At 43.2% G+C, this 14821-nt stretch overlaps 1 long non-coding RNA gene across 1 annotated transcript in view; it reads left to right on the top strand.

Moving 5' to 3' along the window:
* Positions 1–5278: 5278 nt before the first annotated feature.
* Positions 5279–14821, top strand: part of LOC133378142 (uncharacterized) — a 67101-nt gene continuing 57558 nt past the window's right edge. The window contains exon 1 of the long non-coding RNA XR_009760873.1: positions 5279–5380. This is a non-coding gene — a long non-coding RNA (uncharacterized LOC133378142). The remainder of the gene's footprint in view (positions 5381–14821) is intronic.

The raw sequence follows: 14821 nt of genomic DNA, 5'->3' as shown, positions 1-14821 counted from the left end.
CTGGATGTCCTCGAGTTCTAGTGTTAGGAGAAAGGGAGAAAAAAATATCTCTATCCACTCTTCCCATGCCATGCATAATTTTATAAACTTCTATCATGTCACCTCTTACTCACCTTTTCTCTAAACAAAAAAGCCTCAAATGCTGCAACCTTTCCTCTGAGGGAATCACTCCATCCCTTTGGTCATCTTGGTTGTCCTTTTCTGCAACTTTTTCAACTCTAAAATATCTTCTTTGAGGTGAGACAACCAGACAGTACTCCATATGCGGTCACGCCATAGATTTATACAACAGCATTATGATATCGGCAGTATTATTTTCAATATCTTTCCTAATGATCCCTAGCATGGAATTTGCCTTTTTCACAGCTGCTGCACACTGGATCGACGTCTTTATCAAGCTATCCACTATGACCCCAAGGTCTCGTTCCCGGTTAGTCACTACCAGTTCAGACGCCATGAGCGTCTATGTGAAATTAAGGGGGAGGTTGCCCCAACGTGCATCACTTTACACTTGCTCACATTAAATTGCATTTGCCATTTTACCACCCATTCACTCAGTTTGGAGAGGTTCTTTTGGAGCTCTTCACAATCTCTTTTTGCTTTAATGACCCTGAACAATTTAGTATCATCAGCAAATTTGGCCACCTCACTATTCACCCTTACTCTAGATTATTTACGAACAAGTTAAAAAGCATAGGTCCCAATACTAATCCTTGGGGGACTCCACTTTCTACAGCCCTTCACAGGGAGAACGGTCCATTTATTCTCTGTTTCCTCCTGCTTAACCAGTTCCTGATCCACAAGAGAACCTCACCTCTTATTCCATGTCTGCTAAGCATACTTAGAAGTCTCTGGTGTGGTAACTTGTTGAAAGCTTTTTGAAAGTCCAAATACACTTTGTCAACCAGATCACCATTTGTATGCTTGTTGACACTCTCAAAAAAACCCAATAGATTGGTGAGACAAGATTCACCCTTGCAGAAGCCATGCTGGCTCTGCTTCAGCAAGGCTTGTTCTTCTATATGCTTGGTTATTCTATTTTTAACAATACTTTCTACCAGTTTTCCTGGGACAGATGTTAAGCTAACTAGCTTATAATTTCCAGGATGCCCCCTGTATCCCTTTTCAAAGATTGGGTTACGTTGGCTGATTTCCGCTCCTCAGGTATGGAGGCAGATCTGAGGGACATTACATGTTTTGTTAGAAAATCAGCTATTTCACATTTGAGTTCTTTGAGAACTCTCAGCTGAATGCCATCTGGACCCAGTGATTTTTTATTTTGTCTATTAAGCCTAGAACTTCATCTCTCATCACCACTATTTGCCTCAGTTCCTCAGACTCCCTTCCTGCAAAAGTTAGTTCAGGCACTGGGATCTATCACTGTGAAGACAGATGCAAGAATTTGTTTAGCTTGTCTATGATCTCCTTATTCTGCCTTTGCACACCTTTGACTCCCTTGACATCCAAGGGCCCAACGGCTATAAGGTCTCCTGCTTTGAATGTATTTTAAGAATTTTTTGGTTTGGTTTTTATGTTTTTAGGAATGTGCTCATCAAATTATTTTCAGCATCCCTTATCCCTTATTCTTTCATTTCTTTTGCCAAAGTTTGTGTTCCTTTTTATTTTCCTCATTTGGATAGGGCTTCCATTTTTTGAAGGAAGCCTTCTTGCCTGTCATAGCTTCTTTGACTCTGCTTGTTAACTACACTGCATCCTCTTGGCCCTGGCAGTACCTTTCATGATCTGCAGTATACACCAGTTGAGCATCTAATATCTTGTGTTTAAACAACTCCTACGCACTTTGGAGTGATTTGACCCTCTTGACTCTATCTTTCAACTTTCTTTTTACCAATCCCCTCATTTTGGGGAAGTTTCCTCTTTTGAAGTCATATGTGACCATGTTGGATTTTCTTGGCAATTGGCCATTTACATGTTTGTTTAATTTAATAGCACTATGATCACTGCTCCCAATAAGTTGGACAATACATCTCACACCAGGTCCTGGGTGACACTTGAGTTTAGATCCACAGTCGCTGCCCCTCTAGTCAGCTCCATAACCAACTGTTCTAGGCCAGTCATTTAGGGTATTTAGGATTTTTATTTTTTTTGTCATGACTGGAACACATATATAGCCAGTCTCTTCAGGGAAGAACCTGAAGGAACGAGAAATAAAAATAAAAATGCTGAAAAACAAAGTATGAGAAACAAACAATGCAACATAACTTAATAGAAGGCAAATTAAACATAATCACTGAAAAATTGACCACATATAATGAAAGATTAGAAGCAGATCAGTTACTCCACCGAAACAGTAAAGCAGAACATAATAAAATGAGAGGGAATTGGCAGATCAAGGAGCTGTAATAAAACAATTACAGGAAAAAGGATGGGGAAACAGGAAGAACTTGGCGTGAAATTATGCTTAACAGAACTGGAGAACGAGAGCAATTCTTTACTCACATTTGATCAGGGTGTGGAGCACGCTGTGGTATCCAGTGATTCCAGCTCAGAAAGTGGTGGAAGCAATCCTTATTTTTATTTTATTTTATGTTTTCTTCTTTCACTGGCATTGATGGGAAGGAAAAATACCAGATCCATAAAAATGAGAGAGGTTAAGATTTGCCACAGGAACATAAGAAGCTGCCTTATACCGAGTCAGATGGTTGATCTGTCAAGCTCAGTATTGTCTACACTAACTGGCAGCGGCTTTCTAAGATTTTAGACGGAGAATCTTCCCCAGCTGTACCTGGAGACGCCAGGGATTGAACCTGGCACCTTCTGCATGCAAAACAGATGCTCTACCACTGACCTATGGCCATTCCCTCAGCTATTGTATAGGTGTGGTTCTTCCCCTATGTTGCCCATTCCGTGCCTAAGATTCCACCCCATTTTGTGGGATCAGCTGGCAGAGTGCACGGGAGGCATTTCCACAGGTGGCAGGTCTGCACTTCCAGTGGTGTCAGAAGCCTTCCACCTCATCCGAATTAATATTTTATTATATATTTATTCATATACCACTTGATTGATTGATTGATTGATTGATTGATTGATTGATTGATTGATTGATTGCACTTGTATACCGCCCCATAGCCGAAGCTGTCTGGGTGGTTTACAGCAATCAAAAACATTAAAACAAATATACAATTTAAAACACATATTTTAAAAACAATTTAAAGCACATGCTAAAATGCCTGGGAGAAGAGGAAAGTCTTGACCTGGCACCGAAAAGATAACAGTGTTGGCGCCAGGTGCGCCTCGTCAGGAAGATCATTCCATAATTTGGGGGCCACCACTGAGAAGGCCCTCTCCCTTGTTGCCACCCTCCAAGCTTCCCTTGGAGTAGGCACCCGGAGGAGGGCCTTTGATCTTGAACGTAGTGTATGGGTGGGTTCGTATCGGGAGAGGCTTTCCATCAGGTATTGTGGTCCCAAGCTGTGTAAGGCTTTAATGTCAAAATAGCAGTTTATCTAAGTATAAAAACCAATTACGCAAGCCTTAAAATATCCATAATTAAAATACACAAAACAATCCCATAAAAAATATAAATACAAAATATAAATGTCCTTAATTAAACGATGCCACAGAACGATCCCTAATGTGCCTCAGCCAGCAAAATCCTGAGTAGACCGTTGCACTATCAATAAATAAATGAATATTCTCTTAAGACGACTTCTGTAGACATAATGTGGTCAAGATTTGGTACATAATTAAAAAGGAAAAAATATATTTCTAGACAAGTAAAGTATCATGTACAGTGGGGACCATGTACAATGTAGACTGAACAAGCCTATGGAAATTTTTCCTAGAGTTCTATTTGTTATAAAATGTCCAACCAGACTACAGTAACTAGTAAGTGAGCTATATTACTAAGAATTAGGACAAAATTTGGAATTAGAAGGGCAATGGGCTCAAAATGTTGTTATTCATCCAGAAATACTGTGTAAGAGAATGGAAGTTAAATTTCTTACTGTTCAGTGAAAGAAGAATATTAAATGTAAGTGTGGAATACCTTTTAAACTTAAATGTATTTACAATGGATCATTGTGCTTGACAAAGAATCATAACAGTTATATAAAGTATGGCAAGCCCTGCACAGAAAGAAAGGATGAACAGTGAAGTTAAAGAAGGCACCATTGAACAGTACAATCCTGCACATGTCTACTCAGAAGTGAAAAATGGAAATAGACTGCCTTCAAGTCGATTCTGACTTATGGTGACCCTGTGAATAGGGTTTTCATGGTAAGCAGTATTCAGAGGGGTTTACCATTGCCTCCCTCTGAGGCTGAGAAGCAGTGTCTGACCCAGTGAGCTTCATGGCTGTGTGGGGATTCGAACCCTGGTGTCCCAAGTCATAGTCCACAGGGCCGGATTAAGCTGAGGAGGGCCCCTAGGCTGATCGGTATTTGAGGCCCCTTCTCCTCTTAGGCATGCATGCGTGCCATCAACCAAGATGGCGGCAGAGGCTTCAGCCCCTTAGGGAAACTCATACGTTTTTGTTTTGAATTGGGACTATAGAAAGCACCAGAAAGTATTTTCATTTAACATGGTAGAATGCGAAAAATCCCTGCTGACTATAGTATACAGCCACTCTCATGGCTGTATAATACACCCTTTGGGGAAGGGCCATGGCTCAGCGGCAGCACCCCTGCTTTGCAATGCAGAAGATCCCAGGTTCAGTCCCCTGCCTCTCCAGGTAGGCCTGAAAATGTTCCCTGTCTGAAACCCTCGAAAGCCGCTGCCAGTCAGTGCAAACAAAACTGAGCTAGATGGACCAACGGTCTGACTTGGTATAAGGCAGCTTCCTGTGGTCCTAAATATATTATAAGCCTGTGGTACAGCCATGCAGAAACATTCAGTCAAAATAGAAAACGGGGAAAACGCAGCTGAAATTGTCTTTTATTAGCATGATAAACATTTTGTAGTCTATTTCTACATTTACTATAAGGCATTTCTAACAAAGTTTTTTAATTGGCTTGTATATTTTATTAGACGTTTTGACAGCTCTTATTTTTACACTCCCACCACCAATAAGATGAAAGAATTTCCAACAAGCGTGAATTTGTTTTCAAGGTAAGTTCAACACTTGACTTCACCTTTCCACAGGGAACTGGAATATTATGTGCATGGCTATGCTTATCTCCGCATGATTAGATAAATACATATGTTCTTTGTGGCAATGGGCCAGCAGTGAGGGTGGAATTTTGCTTAGCTCACCATGTCAACAAGAGGGAATAGAACAAAACGTGCGTTCTTTAGAGCTGCCTGTGTGGCGCTCATACCTGTCTTCCATCAGAGAAGTTAAAAAGTAAAGCATTTGCTGCTCTTTAAAGCCTCCATGAATGGAACTGCAGTGGAGGTGCCTTCTTGTGCGGTGAAGGAGGTGAGTTGTTGCCTCTTGGAATTGCAGCTCTGTGGGAAGGAGGCCATTTCCACGCAACAGCTATTTGGTTTCTGTGGTCCTGAGTATGTACTTGGGAGGGGGAGGGGTTGGTAGTTCCCCCCTCCCCCTGAACTTCGCTTTAAAGGGTTCCAAGCAGTATACAAACATGCATATCAAATGTGTGAGATGCCTGGCGGAGGGGGGGCACAGAGAAGATGGAATGAAGCAACAATTATGGGAAGAAATGGGGGGCTAGGCATTATCTAATCCAGAAATATCCCTGGATATTCTCATACAAGTGAACATGGGGGGGGTCAGGGGTCCAGTCTTCCAGGCTGCTAAAAGCCCTACCCACCCCAGCTAAGAACCATTCTGCTCCACTCTTCTTCATGTGGCCTTAACACAGCTTTGTCGAGAGTGCTTTTCTGAGCTCTGCAACAGGTGCTGCTTCCTAGCTATACAATTACTATCTTTCTGCTTGAACATATGAAGCTGCCAAAAACTGGTCCCTCAGATCCAGTACTGTCCATCCAGACTGGCAGTGGGTGCCTGTTATCCAATCCCAGTGGGTGCCTAACAATTCCAAGAACTGAAGCTGGGACTGTATGCAAGTAAATCATGTTCTCTGCCACTCATCTATGGCTTCTCTCAAAGGTGGAACATTTCCTGGTTAGAATAATTTATACATTTATTATTATTTATTTACATGTGTATCCTAAATGTTTTAATTCATGGTAATAGCTCTGGTAAGCGGCATGGGTAGCTTAGCCAGATTGAAAAATAAAGGGCGACAACATGGGAAGGTGTAAACTCAAGTACGCTCTAAGGTCTCCGAGGGCTGCCCTCAGGAGCTCCAAAAGGAAAGGGGCAGTAAAAGTCAACTCAGTAAAGACTGTTTTTGACCAGAGGGGAAAGAAGTTGTGACAATCTCCTGTATTCCCCTTGGGATGCCACATGCACCCATAGCTCTAGAAGAATCCCACCACTACCACTATTTTGAGAATGATATTCTACTGCTCTGAGTACTAGTGGACTTCATTTGACTAGTGGACCCCATCCACGGAACAACTAGATTTACCTTTACCCCCTAAAAACAATAAAGTGTCTTCCTACTACTACCACCTTTTTTCTTCTTCTTTTTACTGTGATCATACTACTTTAGTCGGATTAAGACTAACTATACTGTAGCATCAAGGAGGACATAAGAACCCAAAAAGAGTCCTCCTGGATCAGTGCAAAGGCCCCATTGAGGGCAGCACTCAGTCTGTTCTCACAGAGGCCAACCAAATGTGCATGGGAAGCGCACAAGCAGGATCAGAATGAGACAACATTCCCCCCCTTATTACCCCTCTCCCAAAAATTCAGACGTTTACTACTCCAATTCGAGTATTTGTTGGCATGAGTAATAGTGTGCAAAGCTACCAGTTCAAGACAGCTTTGCTCACTTAACTAGGCACCAAGTCTAACAAGGGAAAGTGAGTGTGTATTTTCTTCCAGGCTTAGAAGTCTGATCCAAAACCTGATGAGCTTATTGTGCATAGCAGCAGTCATCTGTCTGGGGAGAAGGAAGTGGACTGAATTCAACCTTCTGTTCTCCCTCCCTCTCCCAAACAGATATTTGGCTTAAGCAACCCGAATGTATATCTATGTGCTTTTTTCCCCTGAGGAATGTTGAATCAAGGTGTTTTAATCCACATGTAAATCTTGTTTTAGAGACAACAGGATAATCTCAGTTTGTACAAACAAATGTACACAGCCTTCCTTGTTGTGTTTTGATATTAAGGAATTTTATAGCCTTCTATAAAGAGCCTGCCAAGTTTTCTTGGCATCAAACCATTGAACTATGATTTAAAAAATAACAATCATCATGCCATAGAACAGTGCATGGGTTAGTGTCCACATCTACACTATAGATTTAAAGCGCTCTTACACTACTTTAAACATTCATGTATTTTCCCAAAAAATCCTAGGAACTGTAGTTTAAGGGTGCTAAGAGTGGTCAGAAGACCTTTAACAAACGACAGTTCCTAGGATTCTTGGTGGGAAACCTTGACTGCTAAAGTGGTATAAGAGTACTTTAAATCTATGGTGTGGATGTGATATGTTCCATAAATTGCTGTCTAAGACCTAACTGAAAACATTGCATAATGTCAAGCAACACACTGTGTAAAAGATTATGCAAACCTTATGCTGTGGGACCTCTGCCTGGCACACGAGTATCTTGCGAGACCGGCCCCAGATACCCATCCAGCTCGGTCTGACCTTTACCATCTGTCCCGCTTGGAGGGATGCATAAGTTGGCTGAGGTGGTCTGGAAGACCTAGGGCCGGCAGGAAGAGGAGAACATCACGCCTAGGGAAAAGGAACTTGCTGCTACTGCTGTTGGTGGATTATCATCACCATCTCCACTACTTTTTGGGGGGCTGTTTTAAGGGCGGGTGTCTGCCTGAGTGGCGGAAGCTGACACTGGGGCATGTGCTACTCGCAGGGGAGTGAGGGGGAAAGGGTGGGAGGCCATTGTATACCAAGGCTGGGCGGCAGATGCTGGGGGAGAGCTAGGGGAGGTCAGGTCAGATAAGAGGAACCAGAGAGAGATGCATAATATCTGTCCCTCGTTCCAGGCCTGCCCGGAACCAACAGATAGCTGGGGGATGCTTGACTCCATACTCTGGCCTTCGATTGCTGCTGTGCAATCCCAGGTCTGTCGCCCAAAAGACATCTCTCATCCATGATATGATATTGGATGAGGGCGTGGACCTGGCATGTATTATGGAAACCTGGCTAGAAGAAGCTTCTGCTCCTATTCTGGCTGCCATGTGCCCAGCTGGGTTTTCGTATGCACAGCAGCCGAGGGTCGGTAGTTGGGGAGGGGGAGTGGCGGTTATTTATCGAAGGTCCTTGGTTCTCACCAGACCCCCTCTCTATGGGATCAAGGTGGCTGACTGCATGTACTGGAGGTTGGGCCCAAAGGGCAGTCTAGGGATTCTGCTCGTGTACCGCCCACCCTGCTGCACGACGGAATCCCTGGCCGAGGTGCTGGGGGTGGTCTTGGATGTGCGGGTGCAGTCCCCAAACCTTCTGGTATTGGGGGACTTTAACGTACATTCGGAGGCCAGTCTCACTGGGGCACCTCGGGACTTCTTGGAAACCATGGCTTCCTGGGAGCTGCACCTTATTTCAATGGGGCCCACCCATGTAGCCAGTCATGCACTCGACCTTGTGTTTGTCTCAGGAGAGGAGGGGAGTGATCTGAAAATTGGGGGTACATCCATCACCCCCTTGTCATGGTCAGACCACTATCTGGTGAGGATGGACCTTTTGCTACCACAAACCCTCCATGGGGTTGGAGGGCCCATTAAGATGGTCCGCCCCAGGCGTCTGATGGATCCTGATGGATTCCTGAATGTGCTTGGGGATACGTTGGAGCAAGCACACAGCCACTCGGCTGAAGCCCTGGTGGAGGGCTGGAATGCCGCGATCACTGGGGCATTAGACCGAGTGGCTCCAAAACACCCTCTCGCCCTGAACAGAACTCAGACGGCACCGTGGTTTACCCCACGGTTGCAAACTCTGAGGCAGGAGGTGAGACGGCTAGAGTGCCGGTGGCGGAAATCTTGCTCTGAGGACGATCGAACACATGTTAGAGCTGCTGCAGCAGTCTATCATGTGGCAATAAGGGCAGCAAAAAAAGATTTTTATGCTGCCTCTATTGCATCTGCAGAGTGTTGTCCCAGGAGACTGTTCCAAGTGGTCCGGAGCCTGGTCGGTCCAGTTGCTCCGGAACCGATGGAGCATGATAAGGTCTCCTGTGACGAGTTTGCTAAACACTTTGCGGATAAAATCAATCATATTAAAAGTGATATTCCGTACACTGTGGATACAGGGAGTGAGCCAGAGGTGACCAGTGTTGCCTCGGTTGCGTGGGATCGGTTCCAGCTTCTTCCCTCTGATGAAGTCGACAAGGTGCTTTCAACCCTAAAGCCAACCACCTGCCTACTCAATCCTTGCCCTTCGTGGCTCATTATGAGCTGCAAAGATAGACTGGGTGAAGGGATCAAGCTGGTGGTAAATACATCGCTTGAAGAGGGAGTAATGCCATCACTGCTCAAGGAGGTGATAATAAAACCAATCTTAAAAAAGCCCTGCTTGGACCCTCAAGATCTGAATAACTTTCGCCCAGTCTCAAATGTGCCATTCTTAGGCAAGGCGATTGAGCGGGTGGTGGCTAAACAGTTGCAAGCACACTTGGAAGAAGCGGATTATCTGGATCCATTTCAGTTGGGCTTCAGACCGGGGCATGGGACTGAAACAGCCTTGGTCGCCTTGGTAGATGATATGAGGAGGAGTAGGATAGAGGCGAATGCACCTTCCTTGTCCTCCTTGATCTCTCAGCAGCTTTTGATACCGTTGACCACGCTATCCTCTTGGACTGCCTGCAGAGGTTAGGCATAGGGGGTGTCATGAACCTGTAATGTTCATGAATTATTAAAAACCTTAAAAGCAATACTTTGGCTCCAGCAAGGGACTCTGGGAGACTTTTACAGTTAGAAAAGACAAGCCTTTGCCAATTTACAATTCAGAGTTTCACTTCCCAGCTGAAGACGGTTAGAAGAAGCCTTAACAAGCTGCACCTGTTTATCTTTGCTGATTAGCAAGTGCCTGGTACCCAAGGTCATCCTTGGCCTGTACCGTTGGAAAACACAGTTGGGAGGGGGGCCTGCAAGGCGCGAAAATGTGAGAAACATCGAGAAGAAAGTTACATCAGCCAATTCCTGATTGGTTAATTAATCTTGGACCATTAGGATCCTTTTCCTTTAAGTATAGGGCTAGAGACCCATAGCCTTTGTTCTCTGTTCTCTGCCTAAGCTGACTTGGCACCAGAGTTCCAAACCTTTCTGCCTTATGGTCCCAGGGGGTTGCTTAGGGAAAGGTAACCTATGCCTGGTTCCATTGCTTTATGTTGAACATCCATCTCTCTTAGGAGGGATGCCACTGCAACCAACTACCTCGTATGTAAGTAGTTAGGTGAGTTAATTTGTTATTTTCTTGTTGTGTGTATGAATTCTCTTGTAAGTACCTAAACCCCTGTTTGGGTGTATGGTCTTAAAGGATTACTTGCTGCTATATTTTATGTGCACTTATATATCTTAATAAAGCTACTTCTATTTAACCTGGTGTGTTCATTGAGAGAAGGGGTGGTTCTGGATTCAGTACCTTGACCATTCTCAGTCACTAACTACCAAGGAAGGTTAAGAAGTTAAAGGCTTGGATTTTAAGTGTTAAACCAGAGGTGCCAGGCAAGGAGTGTAACTGTGACTCTTGCCCCCTTAGGACCTTGGTTTTATATACTTTCTGGGCTCAGAGATCCCCTGGCTCTGAGTGGGCCAGTATACAGGGGTGGTGGCAGCCTACCTTCTACCTTGCAGGGTTGTTGTGAGCATACACAGCCTTGGCAAGGGTGAAGTAATAATCTTTTGGTTCCAGTCTCATTTCCCTAAGGGTGGGGGTCTGAGTCTGACGCATGATCCCTGTGTCTTGACGGTAGGGTTTCATGACAGGGGGCGCTATATTGCAGTGGTTCCATTCCTTCCTCTCTGGGAGATACCAAAGAGTAGCACTGGAGGAGGAGGTTTTGGATCCTTGGCCTCTCACTTGTGGGGTGCCACAGGGTTCTATCCTCTCTCCAATGCTCTTTAACATCTATATAAAGCCACTGGGGGCAATCATCAGGAGATTTGGGCTGCAGTGTCATCAGTATGCGGATGACACACAGCTCTATCTCTCATTTAAATCTTCACCAAGGTTGGCTGTGGAAACCCTGTCCAAGTGTCTGGAGTCGGTGAGTGGCTGGATGGGAAGGAATAAGCTGAAGCTGAATCCTGACAAAACCAAAGTGCTGTTTGTGGGAGACAAGGGAAGGTTGGGGGATACAGACCTGGTGCTTAACGGGGTACGTTTGCCCCTGAAAGACCAGGTCCGTAGCCTGGGGGTCGTTCTTGACTCCCAGCTGTCCATGGAGGCTCAAGTTTCAGCGGTGAGCCGGGCAGCTCTGTATCAACTTCATCTGATATGGAGGCTACGCCCTTACCTTCCCAACCATCTGCTCCCACCGGTGGTACATGCCCTGGTCACCACTCGCCTAGACTACTGTAATGCGCTTTACGTGGGGTTACCCTTGAAAATGGTTCGGAAATTACAACTGGTACAGAATGCGGCGGCTCATCTGATTAAAGGCAGCCGCCGGCAAGATCACATCACTCCTGTGTTGAAGGAGTTGCACTGGTTACCGGTTGTTTACCGAGCCCAATTCAAGGTGTTGGTCTTAACCTTTAAGACCCTATACGGTTGTGGCCCAGTTTATCTGAAGGAGCGCCTCCAGCATTGGCAGGGATGCCGCTCAACAAGATCAGCCTCAGAAGACCTTCTCTTGATCCCACCGGTTAAAACAGCTAGACTGGTGAGGACTAGAGAGAGGGCCTTCTCAATAGTGGCCCCCACCCTGTGGAATTCTCTCCCAAATGATCTACGCCATGCCCTGTCTATGATGAGCTTCCGCCGGACCTTGAAGACCTGGCTTTTCAGGACTTCCGGGAAGGGTTGCTTTGCCTGTGCCGCCTCTGAGTCGAGCTCTCGTCTCAGAAGAAGCTTTTTCAGCTTTAAAATCAGTCAAAACGTTCTTTTTGACTGGTAAAGATTTTCTCCCAGGCAGGGAGAAACGTAGAGATTAACCACAAAGCCTGTTTTTGTGGGGAGGACTGGATTTCATTTATTTATGAGAGAAGGTTCAAACTGCAATGCCGGACGGACTTTCATCAAGCTCTAGCTGATTACAGCGACATGTTTATCTTTTCTTCAAAGAAAAACGGACTCTAACAGGCAGACAAGCATCCTTCTTTCTATTTTCTTTTTTCACTTGGTTTAAATTGTTGCAGCAAAAAAGAGATTTGTCAATGAATCAGCTGTGAAGAACTTCTGGGTGAGTTATGGCTTTTCTCTTTCACTCACGAAATTAAGGAGGAAAGAAATCGAAAAAGCTTATATTTGTTTTTATTACAAAAAGCTGTCCTGGAGATGCATTCTAAAGATACCAACGGAAGAGGGATTTCTATTTCGAGGAGGGGAAAAAATAAATAAATTTGATTTATGAATTTTGGAGTATTATATGTCTGGGACTATTTATTTTTTTTTGGTCTATTTCATTTTGACGAATCTGCTTGTTCACGACGCCACTAACTGTTTGAAGCTGGGAACTAGATTTGTTTTGTTTTCCTAAACATACGGGAGATAAGACAGGCTGTACTGTCTACACTGATGTCAGCAAGCCTGGAATATTAACCCAATTGTGGCTGAAATAATTTTTTTTTTTTTTGTGGTTCTAAGAATGGCAACCAGGGAAGTGACTGAGACCATGGAAGAAATTATGTTTCAGAAAATAATGAGTGAGATTGAGATAACGAAACAAACCCTGAGACAGGGTAGACAGGAGATGAAAATTGAATTTAGCAAAATGACGCAGGAGTTTAAACAATTAGGGGATTCTGTGAGAGAGTTTGATGGGATTAGAGATGAGAAAAGAAAAATTAAAGGGAAGATACCAGCTCTGGAAACTGGAACAAATATGGAATTGGAAAAAGATCTGGAGTTTACGGATGTTAGAAATAAAGTTTACTGTTTGGAATTCAACGTTGTCTCCGAAGAAATTAATGAAGATATTAGTGATAAAGTTATCAATGTCTTGGATAATTTTCTTGACTGGAATGATGTGATGGGGCTTGACATAGAAAAAATCTATGGAATTAACTACAAATATGTGACAATGGAAAAACTCTTAAGAGATGAGCTACTGCACTTTGTAAAAAAGAAGAACAGAGATGTGACTTTACAACAGTATTTCAGCAACATATTCAGAGTTGATGGCAAGGACATATTTGGGATAGAGGAAATTCCCATCAGACTCTTGTTATATGACTATGGCTATGACAGCAAGATCATCATGGGATACTGATAATGGATGAATGGATACTGAAACCACTGGATTTAACAGGACTATGGAAGATGGAATTAATATTGATAATGGAAGAATGTTTATGGAAATTATTGGACCTAACAGATTTGACGAGATGGATTAATTGATATGTTTATTTGGACTATGGCTATGACAACAAGATTATTATGGGATACTGATAATGGAAGAATGGCTACTGAAATTACTGGACTTAACAGGATTATTGAAGATGGAAGATGGAATTAATACAGATAATGGAAGAATGGCTATTGAAATTATTGGACCTAACAGATTTGAATCAGATGGATTAAGCGACATGTTTATTTGGAGAGAAGTTGAAAGATATATCTCTCAAGGAATTGAAACCTCTCTTTGACTTTTTGTGGAAAGAATAAAGTAATGTTTATGAGATTTGATGATTAATTAAGATAACTACTGGAGGAAAGTGATTTTATAATATAATTTTAGAGACAGGATTGTTATATATTGTAGACCTATAACTGATCTGCGACAAATCGGAAGTCAACATTTTATTTTATTGTTTAATTGTTTTTGTTTTGTTTTGTTTTTCGTCTTTGAAAATTTGAATAAAAATTAATGATAAATAAAAAGAAGACCTGGCTTTTCAGGCAGGCTTTTGGGGCGGGTTAGGTTCTTACTGTCTTTTAAATTTTTTAATTGTTTTATGTACTGTTTTTACTTTGTACGTCGCCCAGAGTGGCTGGACAACCAGCCAGATGGGTGACTAATAAATTTAATAATAAATAAATAAATAAATAAATAAATGCTAGCACATATCTCAAGACATTTTAAAAAGACCTTGTGTAAACAGAACCTCACCTCTCTGAATTTCAGAATTGCACACACACTTGTTGCTTCAAAAGTAGCCAGACCATTTTCTCTGGCTGTGTTTTGAAGTGACTCTGCCACAGCTGGACACATCTTCCTTCCTCACTGCTAATTAGGACTGTTCACATAAAAGTGTTGGACCAATCACTGTGTCTGTGCCTGAACCTACAGCAAAGCATTTTCATTGGACACAACTGGAGTGGCAACAGAGTTGATGGCCAATCAGTTGAACTCTGTGTGAAGCTGACTTGAAAATAAAACATGCTCGAGCTCAACTTCTGAGGTTTTGGAGTTAAAGGGGAATGAGTTTTACTTGCATCATATGTCCCCACATTCAGACGACAGAGGTGGAGATGCACTGAACCCAGCACAACCACAAGCATGTCTCTACTTAAATATCTAGCACAACACAAAGTCAGAATAAACCCTCCTGTGTGTGGTTCCTCCACTCACAGCAGAAGGGCACTTCTGACTCCGATCCTACAAGTTTCATTTGGATCTTAGACTTGTTGTTACCCTGTATATTTCTGGATGCAGAATATGTGCTTCCATTCCTCTTCATGTTAAAACAAGGAAGGTTAATTAAC

This window comes from Rhineura floridana, chromosome 2 (assembly GCF_030035675.1).
Source record: "Rhineura floridana isolate rRhiFlo1 chromosome 2, rRhiFlo1.hap2, whole genome shotgun sequence".
Classification (NCBI taxonomy): Eukaryota; Metazoa; Chordata; class Lepidosauria; order Squamata; family Rhineuridae; genus Rhineura; species Rhineura floridana.
This window is presented reverse-complemented; position numbering and strand designations above follow the sequence as displayed.